The following is a 15,000-nucleotide window of genomic DNA, read 5'->3' on the forward strand; positions in this document are numbered from 1 at the left end:
CGTGGGATCTTTAACGTGCACACCAAATGTAGTGTACACGAAGAGACCTTGGTTTTTCGTCTCATCCGAAAGACTAGCACTTGAACCCACCACCTAGGTTAGGAAAGGGGGGAGAAAATTGCTAACGCCCTGACCCAGGGTCGAACTCACAACCTCTCGCTTCCGAGCGCAAGTGCGTTACCACTCGGCCACCCAGTCCCGTAAAGGCGGCAATTGTTAATTATAAAGAAAATGATTCCCCATAAAAAGTGAATGCCATTTTATCACGGTTTTCAATTTTCATAAATATGGAATAGATAGATATTGCACATAAAATTATTACTGTTGGAGTTGTTTTGCAATGAAAATCAAATAGGGTATACAATTCACCAGTTTAATAATCAGTTTTTCACAGCCCTTCATTCTCAAAACTGTTAATGCACTGCACAAACAACACTTCGTTAAGAGCTGATAGTTTTAAATGGTGGGCACCATATTATCTGAATGTCTATTCAGCATATTCGCATCTCATTTGTTTCACACATGAAAAGGTGAGAAATGTAATCAGGAAACTAATGCCATCACTTTATGGAGAAAAGAAGATGGGGAAAAAAACATGGAAAAAAACAACAATGTTAAAACAGACTGCACACATTTCCCCCTCTTCCTTTTTCACGTTTTGAATGTTGAATAAATTCAAAAATAGAAAAGCTGTGTGTAGTATATTCTTCTTAAAAACAAAATTCTCACAGGAACCTCCCATTTTATCCAAACTTTCCACGAAAGAAAACGTATCCCTGGTTTCCATAAATTGTTCTGGCCCCAAAACTTACAAAGGGGAAAAGTGGCTTAACAGCACATACGATATATTATGATATAATGCATCAAATATAACTGCATACTTTTTTTTTACAAAAACAGTCACAGATACATGTATTCCCAAGCACTTAGGGTTCACAGAGGTCACAAAAACACACCAGATCGAAGCACCAACAATCATAAATGCTATTGAAGTTAAAGTGGATGTTCAGATACAAGTTAACAATTAAGTAGATGTGCAACGCCAAGGCACTGCATACCCCAGCGAAAGACAAACCTCTCTCTCTCTCTATCTCTCTCTCTCTCTCTTTCTCTCTCTCTCTCTGTCTCTGTCTCTATCTCTCTCTCTCTCTCTCTGTCTCTGTCTCTGTCTCTATCTCTCTCTCTCTCAAACACACACACACACACGAACACACACCCCCCAAGTTACACTGACACGTACACACATACACACGCACTCACTCACTCGTACACACTTCATACACACAAAACACACCCCCATACGCACATAATTATAGACAGACGGACATACACACCTTTACAAACAAACACACACATAATTATACACTTACGCACACGCACAAACACACACCCACCCACCCACTCTCTCTCTCTTTCTCTCTCTCTTTCTCTCTTATACAAACAGACACACACCCACACAAACACACACTGTCACACACACACACACACACACACACACACGTACATACGCACGCATGTACGCACGCACACACCCACAGACACACACACACACACACACACATTGACTCACACAAATCTCATACACACAAAACACACACTCATTCGCACATACACGGTTGGCCTAGTGGTAAGGCGTCCGCCCCGTGATCGGGAGGTCGTGGGTTAAAACCCAGGCCGGGTCATACCTAAGACTTTAAAATTGGCAATCTAGTGGCTGCTCCGCCTGGCGTCTGGCATTATGGGGTTAGTGCATGCTAGGACTGGTTGGTCCGGTGTCAGAATAATGTGACTGGGTGAGACATGAAGCCTGTGCTGCGACTTCTGCCTTGTGTGTGGCGCACGTTATATCTCAAAGCAGCACCGCCCTGATAATTATGGCCCTTCGTGGTCGGCTGGGCGTTAAGCAAACAAACAAACAAATACGCACATAGACAGACGGACACACACACCTTTACAAACACACACTCCTACACACACACACACATACACACAAACTCATGGACACACACATTCACACACACACACACACAATTTTTCTCCCTCTCTCTCAGTCTTTCTTATACACACACACACACACACACACACACACACACACACACATACACACACACGAGTACAGACTCATGCACGCGCACACACACACACACACACACACACTAACACTAACACATGTGCACAAAATGAACACACACACACACACACACACACACACACACACACACACACACACACACACACACACACACACACACACACAGAAACAACAAATTCATTGTGACAAAACCAAATACAAAGTCCTATTTCACAAATTTTATATCTTCTCATTTTCACCATAATTATACAAATACAGTCACGGAGTACATTTATAAGGCCAAATTATTAAGAAATATTATTTTCTTTGCTGGAATTACCCAGTGCGTAGCATGATCACCACGAAGGAACAATTCACAGAAGTTGAGTAATCACTTTGAACAATACCCATACCAGTACCACATTGTTATTTTAAATCCTATTTATTAACCAACACAAATAGAAGAAGATAGCTTTGTGAAGACTTTTATTTTCCAACCGAATGCTGTTCAACCGGTTAGATTATTGCGGCCAATCTGGTGGCATGTTAACAAGTATGTACATGATATAATCATACCTTTAGGGCTGTCCTTATAACATACGGTGACCACCCAAAAAATTTAGACAGCCACACGCCGCTTTCGGAGGATGCATGTATTACACGGTAGAAATTAGGATTTTAGAATTTAAAAAGGATTTAGGTTTGGAACTTTGTTCACAATGTTGATAACCTATGAGTGTTTGGTATTGAATGATGTGTTGTAGAATTTTTATGTTATTGATGTATATTTTTATAGCGTATTTGATGTAGTTTCCTTAGTGCAGGAGTTTTGTGTATTTTCGAGGAATTTAACTGTAACTTTTATGGAGGCTGACAGCAGCCTCGAAACTCTCCCCCCTCACCTTCTGTGGAGGCTGACAGCAGCCTCGAAACTCTCCCCCCTCACCTTCCTAACCCCTCTTCCTGTCGACCTGATTATTTGCTTCTAGGTCGGCTGTATATTCTCTGACATCACTAACATACTTTGTCGTTGTTTTATTGCGGTCGACATTTCGCACTGACTAAACTACACGTGCGCTGGGTTTTTTCACAGCCCCCCCCCCCTCACCTTACCCCTCCCTAAACCTTCCCAGTTGACCTGGTTATTGCTTGTCGCGACGCTGGAATGAAGAGACTTGTAGGATCAGCAAAAAGAACTGGTGCCCATGAATATGCATGGCGTATTGATAATGATTATTGTATCGGTTAAATTTATATTGTTCATAAGGGTTGAAGAGAATGATAGGCTGCATAAGTTATGTAATGTTTTGATACATATATTTTTATAGTTTGTTTTGAAGAGAAATCGGGAATTCTCTGTGGAACGAAGGGACTATGTTTTAGGCGTATTAACTTGATAAGTAAATTGTTCCATATATTCTCGTTGTGGCGCGAATGTTTTGGCTCTCTCGTCTGGGTGTTCTGGGTTCGCGGTTCGCCACTCTCAGCTCTCAGCCCCGGTCAACGAATAGTCAAGGTATGACGACTTTAACTTTAATAGGATAGGGAATTAGGATGTATACTTTGTAATATGTTTTGATCATTTCTTAAAGTAAATTCTTAAATTGTTTTCCTGAATTGTGTGTGGTATGCTTCAAGATTCTTTCTTGTCTAAAGGTTTTGAACGTGGAACTAGAATGTTAATTTCTCTCTAGTCTAAACCTGTGTGATCTCTCTCTCTCTCTCTCTCTTTCTCTCTCTCTCTCCCTCTCTCTCTCTCTCTCTCTCTCTCTCTCTCTCTCTCTCTCTCTTTCTCTCTCTCTCTCTCTCAACCGCACGTTTGTTTGTAAATTGTCCGTCACCATTATACACCATGACGACGCCACGCACACAGAACAATACGCACAACATACAGGCACACACACCACACACACACAACTCTCCCCCACACACCCCACACGCGCAACTCCCCGTGCGATATCTGGTGGGATTGTTTAATATTATGTGTCTTATTTTCTAAGGAATAGGGTCAATGGGTTTTTTTGGGGATTTTTTTCCATTTTTTTTTTTCCCAAGTAATAACCCCAACTTCTGTGTTGTTGTGATTTTGTTTGTGTGAGTTTCGCCGTCATGTTGTGTGGTTGAGATGAATGACGCACTTGAAGCAAACCCTTAAAGGCAGATTCGTGTGTTGTTTCTTTCTTCTTAAAATGAAGAATGTTGGATTCGCTAAGGTTCATTAGCGTATTTTCGTGTTCGTTTTTCTCATGATGTGTACCTTCCAGGGTTGATTATTTTTGTAGGAGCTTATTTGTTCGTTCAGTCCTTTTCTTTCAGCGGAGATGTTGCAGACTTGTATTTGTTTGTAGGCAGAGATTGTTTTATTGTTCAGTACATGCACATTTTCCATTCCATGTTTGCAGCTTAGTTACAATTTGTTTTATACCTTTCATACACCTGTGCTGTTGGTTTGACGTTGATATGAAGCTAGTCCATAGATGTTTATTTATTTGTCCCCATGGCAACGTCCAATGTTTTTGATGAGGAAGTTCCTTCTACACATAGTGATACCCCGTTTTCTAGACCAATAACTAGGCAACTTTCTAGACGTTTACAACTTGACGCTTTGCACGAAATTTTAGACGAAAGGACAGAACAATTAACTCCCCCCAGGTCAGGACAAAAACGAGGTCACTTGATTGACCCAGCAACTGACTCCGACAATACGGTTGACTCAGATGACGAATTGAATTTCTCTTCTCGACCCCCCCTGTCTCCCACCATCATCATTTCTTCACCACCTTCTCTTTCCGTTACGAGTACCTCGTCTCTCGCCGTCCCTATCAGTTCGCCTGCTCCTCCCACCTCCGACACACAGAACCCACCGATTGCGGCGGATAATTCTAGGGCTCCTGTCACTGATTCGGTTCCCTCTGTTCTCGTCTCTTCTCCTCCTGTGCATCATTCCTCTGAAATTGTTGATTTCCATACACCCCCCTCTACACCTCCCCGTTCAATAGTTCACGCCCTTGTCTCAGACGATCCTCCTTCACCCTCCACCTCCACCAGATATCGCACGGGGAGTTGCGCGTGTGGGGTGTGTGGGGGAGAGTTGTGTGTGTGTGGTGTGTGTGCCTGTATGTTGTGCGTATTGTTCTGTGTGCGTGGCGTCGTCATGGTGTATAATGGTGACGGACAATTTACAAACAAACGTGCGGTTGAGAGAGAGAGAGAGAGAAAGAGAGAGAGAGAGAGAGAGAGAGAGAGGGAGAGGGAGAGAGAGAGAGAAATAGAGAGAGAGAGATAGAGAGAGAGATAGAGAGAGAGAGAGAGAGATCTCACAGGTTTAGACTAGAGAGAAATTAGCATTCTAGTTCCACGTTCAAAACCTTTAGACAAGAAAGAATCTTGAAGCATACCACACACAATTCAGGAAAACAATTTAAGAATTTACTTTAAGAAATGATCAAAACATATTACAAAGTATACATCCTAATTCCCTATCCTATTAAAGTTAAAGTCGTCATACCTTGACTATTCGTTGACCGGGGCTGAGAGCTGAGGGTGGCGAACCGCGAACCCAGAACACCCAGACGAGAGAGCCAAAACATTCGCGCCACAACGAGAATATATGGAACAATTTACTTATCAAGTTAATACGCCTAAAACATAGTCCCTTCGTTCCACAGAGAATTCCCGATTTCTCTTCAAAACAAACTATAAAAATATATGTATCAAACATTACCTAACTTATGTAGCCTATCATTCTCTTCAACCCTTATAAACAATATAAATTTAACCAATACAATAATCATTATCAATACGCCATGCATATTCATGGGCACCAGTTCTTTTTGCTGATCCTACAAGTCTCTTCATTCCAGCGTCGCGACAAGCAATAACCAGGTCAACTGGGAAGGTTTAGGGAGGGGTAAAGTGAGGGGGGGGGGGGGGGCCTGTGAAAAAACCCAGCGCACGTGTAGTTTAGTCAGTGCGAAATGTCGACCGCAATAAAACAACGACAAAGTATGTTAGTGATGTCAGAGAATATACAGCCGACCTAGAAGCAAATAATCAGGTCGACAGGAAGAGGGGTTAGGAAGGTGAGGGGGGAGAGTTTCGAGGCTGCTGTCAGCCTCCACAGAAGGTGAGGGGGGAAGTTTCGAGGCTGCTGTCAGCCTCCATAAAAGTTACAGTTAAATTCCTCGAAAATACACAAAACTCCTGCACTAAGGAAACTACATCAAATACGCTATAAAAAATATACATCAATAACATACAAATTCTACAACACATCATTCAATACCAAACACTCATAGGTTATCAACATTGTGAACAAAGTTCCAAACCTAAATCCTTTTTAAACTCTAAAATCCTAATTTCTACCGTGTAATACATGCTTGGTATTTTCGTGTTTCTATATAACGCACCGAACTCTTGTGCTTGCGTCTACACACGAAGAGGGATAAGGCACTAGCAGGTCTGCACACAAGTTGACCTGGGAGATCGGAAAAATCTCCACTCTTAACCCACCAGGCAGTCGCGGCCAGGATTCGAACTCACGACCTTCCGATTAGGAGGCCGACGTCTTACCACTGCGCCACCTCGCCCGTCTTCCCATTATTTATTGACTACGTCTTAAACATGTGTCATTCGAGAATCAAACCGCGACACGGTGGCCTAGTGTGAAAAAATGCAGTGCGTTCAGTTTCATTCTGTGAGTTCCACAGCTTGACTAAATGTAGTAATTTCACCTTACGCGACTTGTTTCTTCTTCTTCTCCTTGCTCTATTTTCAACTTCTTCTTTTTGTCGTTCGCTGGCTCTATTTTCAACTAAGAATCGGACTGTTCCCAACAGGGTGGACGGGTATGACGTGCACAGACCACTGTACCCCGGGTAGCTACGGACTGGGGTGTAACCAGACCTGTTCCTGCTCCTCTCACGGGGAGTGTGACCCGGTGAGCGGTGCTTGCATCTGCCAGCGAGGCTACCAGGGACCCACGTGTAGTGAACCTTGTGATGTATGTGTGTGTGTGGGAGGGGGAGAGGTGAGGGGGGAGGGGGGGGCAGGGACTGGGTGGCCGAGTGGTAACGCACTTGCGCTCGGAATCGAGAGGTTGCGTGTTCGACCCTGGGTCAGGCCGCTATTTTCTCCCCCCTTTCCTAACCTAGGTGGTGGGTTCAAGTGCTAGTCTTTCGGATGAGACGAAAAACCGAGGTCCCTTCGTGTACACTACATTGGGGTGTGCACGTAAAAGATCCCACGATTGACAAAAGGGTCTTTCCTGGCAAAATTGTATAGGCATAGATAAAAATGTCCACCAAAATACCCGTGTGACTTGGAATAATAGGCCGTGAAAAGTAGGATATGCGCCGAAATGGCTGCGATCTGCTGGCCGATGTGAATGCGTGATGTATTGTGTAAAAAAATTCCATCTCACACGGCATAAATAAATCCCTGCGCCTTGAATAAAAATTGAAAAGAAAAAAAAAATCCCTGCGCTTAGAACTACTGTACCCACGGAATACGCGCGATATAAGCCTCATATTGATTGATTGATAAGAGGTAGAGAGTTGACTCGAGTTGATTCGAGTTACTTACTATTGTGTATATATTTCCCACCGGAAAGCGTCTTTGTGTTCATGCTACTCAATCAACATCAGTGAGGGCCCCAAAGGGTTTAAAATCGTGATCGTGATTGGCGTTTTTATATTTAGTCAAGTTTTGACTAAATGTTTTAACGTAGAGGGGGGAATCGAGACGAGGGTCGTGGTGTATGTGTGTGTGTCTGTCTGTCTGTGTGTGTAGAGCGATTCAGACTAAACTACTGGACCGATCTTTATGAAATTTGACATGAGAGTTCCTGGGTATGAAATCCCCATACGTTTTTTTCATTTTTTCAATAAATGTCTTTGATGACGTCATATCCGGCTTTTCGTGAAAGTTGAGGCGGCACTGTCACGCTCTCATTTTTCAACCAAATTGGTTGAAATTTTGGTCAAGTAATCTTCGACGAAGGCCGGGGTTTGGTATTGCATTTCAGCTTGGTGGCTTAAAAACTAATGAGTGAGTTTGGTCATTAAAAATCTGAAAATTGTAAAAAAAAATATTTTTTTTATAAAACGATCCAAATTTACGTACATCTTATTTTTATCATTTTCTGATTCCAAAAACATATAAATATGTTATATTTGGATTAAAAACAAGCTCTGAAAATTAAAAATATAAACATTATGATCAAAATTAATTTTTCGAAATCAATTTTAAAAACACTTTCATCTTATTCCTTGTCGGTTCCTGATTCCAAAAACATATAGATATGATATGTTTGGATTAAAAACACGCTCAGAAAGTTAAAACGAAGAGAGGTACAGAAACGCGTGCTATCCTTCTCAGCGCAAATACTACCCCGCTCTTCTTGTCAATTTCACTGCCTTTGCCATGAGCGTTGGACTGACGATGCTACGAGTATACGGTCTTGCTGACAAATTGCATTGCGTTCAGTTTCATTCTGTGAGTTCGATAGCTTGACTAAATGTTGTATTTTCGCCTTACGCGACTTGTTTTAATTTTTTTGTTTTGTTTGATTGCTTAACGCCCAGCCGACCACGAAGGGCCATATCAGGGCGGTGCTGCTTTGACATATAATATAACGTGCGCCACACACAAGACAGAAGTCGCAGCACAGGCTTTATGTCTCACCCAGTCACATTATTCTGACACCGGACCAACCAGTCCTAGCACTAACCCCATAATGCCAGACGCCAGGCGGAGTAGCCATTAGATTGCCAATTTTAAAGTCTTAGGTATGACCCGGCCGGGGTTCGAACCCACGACCTCCCGATCACGGGGCGGACGCCTTACCACTAGGCCAACCGTGCCGGTCTTGTTTTAAATTGCCTCGATGTCGTTCAATGCATATATGATTGTTATGATTACAAAATGCCTGAATACTTGCATTGGAATAAGCGCTTTAACGATGTTGGATTGGATAAGATTTATAGTCCAGTGAGGTTACCCTCATGGAAATTCGGGCTGCTTTCTCTCTGGGGAAAGCGAGCTGCCATACAATATACGGCGCTACCCATATTTTTTATTTTTTTCCTGCATGCGTGTATGCATGCGTGTACATGCTTTAACTGTAGTAGTTATGAATACATTTTAGTCCAACTTTTCTGGCACAGCTGCCATACTGTTATGGAAAGGTTTTAGAAGAAAACACTCATGTCATTTAATATGTGTCATACAAGAATAATTAAGTCATTTGTGTTTATGTCACCAAACCAGTGTTTGTTCTTCTCTAAATTTGAGAAACATTTTTTCAAATGTTTTTTTTTAAAGTGCGGGGTAAAGGCGGGAGGTAAGTAAGGGGGGGGGAGGGGGGTGTTGGTGCATGAGGTAGGTGTTCGAGACTTCTGAAAGTGACGCTAAACTCACTGTCTTGTCACAAAGACAATGATATTCTCTAGTGTATGCAATTTGCTATATAAAGTTTGAAATTAATCGTTAAGATAAATGATTTTTGTCTTCAGCAGTGTTGGTTGATATGTATTGTAATATTGTACCATTTGTATCTAGTTCCTAAGTGTTGTTTGATCCATTTAAAGAAAATAACAATGTTAAAAAGGCAAAGACATGATAAACGACATTTTTTTGCGTTTCAATATTAGATATTGTTGGGTCATACACATCTCTCTCTTGGTTTATACACATTGCGAAATCTGAAACAGATTTACATAACAATCTCAATGATTGTTTCTCTCTCTCTCTCTCTCTCTCTCTCTCTCTCTCTCTCTCTCTCTCTCTCTCTCTCTCTCTCTCTCTCTCTCTCTCTCTCTCTCTCTCTCTCTCGTGCGCTACCACACAGTATTGACTGCTTTATATCTTTTTGAATGTTTGCACAATACAGACCGTTTTGAATGTTGATAATTCACATGTCAACGCAGGACACATCAATTAGCATAATAGTTTGGCTTGTCAGTCTATTTATCGACAAAGAAGCGTGTAAGATGGGATGAAAGTGGGCGAACATGTATGTTCGTTAACGTGTATATTTCTCGTTGAAAAACAAACATGTACTCAATATAATTCTTACTCATTCCCACAAATATGATTTTAAGCTGTACGTGGTTTCAAAGAGACACATTTTGTATTGAATTGGGGTGTGAAGTTGGCGACTACGCGTTGTTTACAGCTGGCGTCAGCGCGCTATCAGTATAGCCGAATATCCGGCGTTGAACCTACTCACAATCAAAAGGTTAACAACCTGGAAATGATATTAAGATGCTCTTTTTGATTTGCCTTCCTTATTGTTTTAAATTTAACATGTGTATGTTTCATTTCTTGGGACTGTTCAAATGTTTTACACTGAAAACCAAAGCCGATTACTTGCCTCATTATGATTTTTGTTAGCATACTGAATTACGTCATAATTACAAAAACAAACAGATAATGACGTGGCACAAACGTGTACATGAATGCCGTCCCTTTCGAATGATTTACAGTTATAGAATTTCTGTCAAGCGGTTTAAGTTTTATGTCCTTTTTATGAACCCAACCCTCAAAACAAGAATAGTAACACCAAAGAAGGAAAACATACACACAAACCAACGTTTTTCTCACCGGTGGTTTGGAATATTGCCCCAAAACTTTAGATTTAGTGTTGTGGTGTTAAAATCTATCAGAAAAATGTGTTTGCTAACGTGACGCCAAAAAGTAACCAAAACGGTCCTTAGCCGACTGACTAAAGGGACGTAGTGGCGGTCTGCTCTCTGGAGGGGACGCTCACTCAGTCCGGCCCCGCGTTTCTCAGCGGAACGAAATTCAGATGTGGATGGAGCAGTGAATGCAGAGACGGGGCGGCGTGAGAGCACACGGGGACAAGGAACAGGTGTTGGGACATGAAAAAAGCAGAAACCATTGAGAGATAACGTTTCTATTACCGGCTGGTGGTAAGTGTGGAGATTTTTCTGATCTCCCATGTCAACTTATGTGCAGACCTGCTAGTGGCTTATCCCCCTTCGTGTGTACACGCAAGCACAAGACCAAGTGCGCACGAAAAAGACCCTGTAATCCATGTCAGAGTTCGGTGGGTTATAGAAACACGAAAATACCCAACATGCTTCCTCCGAAAGCGGCGTATGGCTGCCGAAATGGCGGGGTAAAAACGGTCATACACGTAAAATTCCCGGACTCGTGCAAAAACACGAGTGTACGTGGGAGTTTCAGCCCAGGAACGCAGAAGAAGAAGAAGAAGGATTAGAACACTACCGATTTCTCTTCAGTCTGACTACAATCATCAAACTTGTCAAAACGTGTTCTGGCATGACGCATAACAGCACAACTCATGTCTCAAGTGACTTAAGATTACAATGTGTGTATAAGGCCAAAAAAATAGGTCTGTTTACGGTAACATAGGCCAAACAAATAGGGTCGGTAGGTCGGGATTTTTTTTTCTTCCAAAAAACCATATTTTTACGTTATTTTGCACACACAAAATTTTTTTTTTTTCTCCAAATGCCACAAAAAAGTCTAGGGTCGCGCGAAAAAAATAGGGTCGGTCGGGTTACCGTAAACAGACTATTTTTTTTTGGCCTAAACACAAATCTCTGAGAAAAAAAACCCAATGCGTTTGAGAGACACTGAAGTGCCTTGTTATTTGTCTCGTTACCCGCTGAAACTTCTTATGTTTTTATTACATCCAAGTCTATCTAAGTTTTTCAGGTTTGGACTTCACGCGAACCAAAAGGGTTCATCAATGTGACTGTTTATTATTTTGCTTTTCTGTTTATCAATATGTCTACTTGTTTGTATTTTTGCTTTTGAGTGTGATATGTTTTTGTTTATCATTTGCGTGTTGTTTTTAATGTTGCGTATGTCATTGATTTAATCAGTGTTAAAATGTTTCGCGTGCCTTTAGACAAGAATTGCTTCCACTGTTATTACGTGACATATGTGTCGATTTAATGATCATTAATTGTAATAATCTGGAACTTTGCTGTGTTTTATGGTAGTGGTAGAGTTGTTTGTTCTTCTTTCCAGAATTCAGTTGATCTAAACACTTTTTTGATTTAATGCGATGGTGGTTTCACCTGCGTTTAAGTTGTATGCTTTGATTAGACAATTCATGTAATTAATCCATTGTTTTCCATTTAAAGAAACCGTTGGGTAGAGAGTTAAGGAGATCTTAATGCTGAGGTTAGACAAATCAGCCGACTGATAAATATATATTATATTTTTATGTATAGATATATTTTTATTTCTGTATTGATCTTTTAATATATGATTGACAACTATTTTGATATCGCTTCATGTAGCATGTTTTTTTGTGTGTGTGCAAACAAGTCGCAATAATTTGTGTGCACAGTTATTTGCAAATAAAGAGCATTATAAACATTTTTCGATTCTGTTTGGACGTTTTGTGAAAGGTGTGTGTGTGTGTGTGTGTGTGTGTGTGTGTGTGTGTGTGTGTGTGTGTGTGTGTGTGTGTGTGTGTGTGTGTGTGTGTGTGTGTGTGTGTGTGTGTGTGTGTGTGTGTGTGTGTGTGTGTGTGTGTGTGTGTGCTGTGTCTGTGTCTGTGTCTGTGTTCTTATCAAATTCACATGTAGCTGTCGCAAACTTCATTATAGGAATGGCCACAAAGAACGCACACGCACTCGCACACACTCACCCTGACTAACATACAAAGAGGATATAAGATTGTACAGTATCGCACATCACGCCCTGTAGTATTCTGTTTATCCTACATTATGAACTTGCGTGCTTCAGTTCTGTTTGAAACTTTGAATGTCCCGGAGTCCATGTGTCTAAGTTGAAGAAACGTCTTCTGGAATATCGATATCTTCCAGCCTGGTCAAAGTCCTGCACAAAGAGGCCACAAGATGTCACGTGCGCATTGTCAAATTTCTTCCAGACAAATAGAGAATACTACATGGCTTGCTGTGTCGTACCAGATTTACACGAGGTTTTTTTAAAAGTATTGAACTGCGAGCGAAAGCGAGCTGTTCACTATTTGAAAAAGCAACGAGTGTAAATCTGGTTCGACACAGCAAGCCATGTAGTATTCTGTTTATCCTACATACTGTACTTACATGTATTTTACTCAAAACGTACCGCAGTCGATGCAGCCAAATTCAGGGCCAGACCAAGTTCGTTTGAGGGGGGGGGGGGGGGGGGGGGGGGTTCCAATTGAAGGCAGGGGTCCAAAGTCCACTTTTTTTTTTCTCTGAGAGGTACATTGGATGGCCAGGGGGGGGGGGGGGGGGGGGGGGGGGGGGGTACCGGTACCCCAGGAACCCCCCCCCCCCCCAGATCCGGCCCTGAAATTAAAGAGGCTTGTTTTGGAACCCCGCTTTCTTCTAAAGCCTCGTGCAACAATCTATTACGTCAAAGCAAAGAAACGTCACTCTGGAAAGTGTGGCGTGACGTGTTAGTTCTAAAAATTCATCGAGGGTAATTAGGGTAATTGTCTATAATGACGTTTGTCTCGGTGACTTTGGCATCATAAGCAGTTGAAAAACAGGTCCCTGCCAGACTTGCTTGACATGACCTCATTTACATGATATACACACGTGTGATTTGAACGATTATTATCTCATACGTGTCTCTCTCGCGTAGGTAGGATAAAACAGTGTTCCCAAAGTGGACTTTGTGTCTCTGACATTGCTCACCTCAGTTGCCGGGTAGCTCAGTTGGTAGAGCACTGGACTTGTGATCCTAAGGTCGCAGGTTCGAATCCCGGCAGGGTCGACTTTATGTGCAGACTCAGAGACGGTATGTCCCACCCCCATGTCACCAACATGAAAATACGGGACACCTGTGAAGATATAATATTTCACGAAGGATTCATCTTTTTACATCAATCTCATTTTAAAGCAAACGTAAACAAAGAATTACTAGGCGCTTGTCGGATGAGAAGATCGCTGAAACAAGAAAAGAAAAGCTTGTGATGGTTAAAGGGGCGCGACGCTGTTCAGCACCGCCTTGCGATTAGACTGGATTGCGTCCCCTTACAAGCGGCGCAGAGTGGAAGATTTGGCTGGGCGACTTATAACGCGTTCACTTTGAGAGCTGACTTGTGTTGAGGTTTTAATAATGCTTTGGCGTTTAATAATAATGGAAACTTAGCTCAGTTGGTAGAGCACTGGACTTGTGATCCTAAGGTCGCAGGTTCGAATCCCGGCAGGGTCGACTTTATGTGCAGACTCAGAGACGGAATGTCCCATAAGAAACATCATCAACAACAACAGCAACAACATCATCAACAACAACAACAACAACAACAACAACAACAACAACAACAACAAAGTGCACAAACAAACACACACACAAATGGACAGATGGATGAACACATGAACAGATTTATAAATAAATTAATAAAATAAAACATCAACGAATACTAAAAAAAAAGAAGACAAAAAAATAGACAAACTAACCCAGTAAACCAGCCAACCAAACTACCTATCCAATTTACCTTTCAACCAAAGAACCTCTCAAACACGAGAGCATTTGATTAATAACAGACCAAGAACAGCGCCAACTCATGTGAGGTGTGACTCGTCTATAAATAGTCACACGTACCTCACATGAGTTGGCGCTGTTCTTGGTGTGTCGGTCCACGCCTGACAAGATTTGCGAGCTGAACTATTACTTGCCCTACGTTTCTGTGCGTTAACACCTTCGCTGGTCGCTTTCTTTGCTTGGTAAACGATATGCTTTTGTGCTAGCGTTTTCAAGATGGCGCACGATATGTCGGCCAATGAGGGATGCGATCGAGTTTAACAAACGAAACAGGCACTGATCTTTAGTGAAGAAATGTGATAAAACAACTTCGTCGAATACAGGAATGTAGGAAACATTTCCAGTCAAAGTTTACTTCAAAATAATCTAGAATTAAAAAAAAAGTTCCATCATCCTTTCATTGGAGCAATTCATGCGCTAGAACTGTC

General features: G+C 41.8%; 1 long non-coding RNA gene across 1 annotated transcript; it reads right to left on the bottom strand.

The window, feature by feature from the left end:
- Positions 1-12,295: 12,295 nt before the first annotated feature.
- LOC138950572 (uncharacterized) lies at positions 12,296-14,602 on the bottom strand. The gene is made up of 3 exons (XR_011450737.1): positions 14,526-14,602; positions 13,723-13,868; positions 12,296-12,913 (listed from the first exon to the last, which is right to left on the bottom strand). It is a non-coding gene; the product is annotated as an uncharacterized lncRNA (long non-coding RNA).
- Positions 14,603-15,000: the final 398 nt, after the last annotated feature.

This window comes from Littorina saxatilis, linkage group LG16 (genome assembly GCF_037325665.1).
Source record: "Littorina saxatilis isolate snail1 linkage group LG16, US_GU_Lsax_2.0, whole genome shotgun sequence".
Lineage (NCBI taxonomy): Eukaryota > Metazoa > Mollusca > Gastropoda > Littorinimorpha > Littorinidae > Littorina > Littorina saxatilis.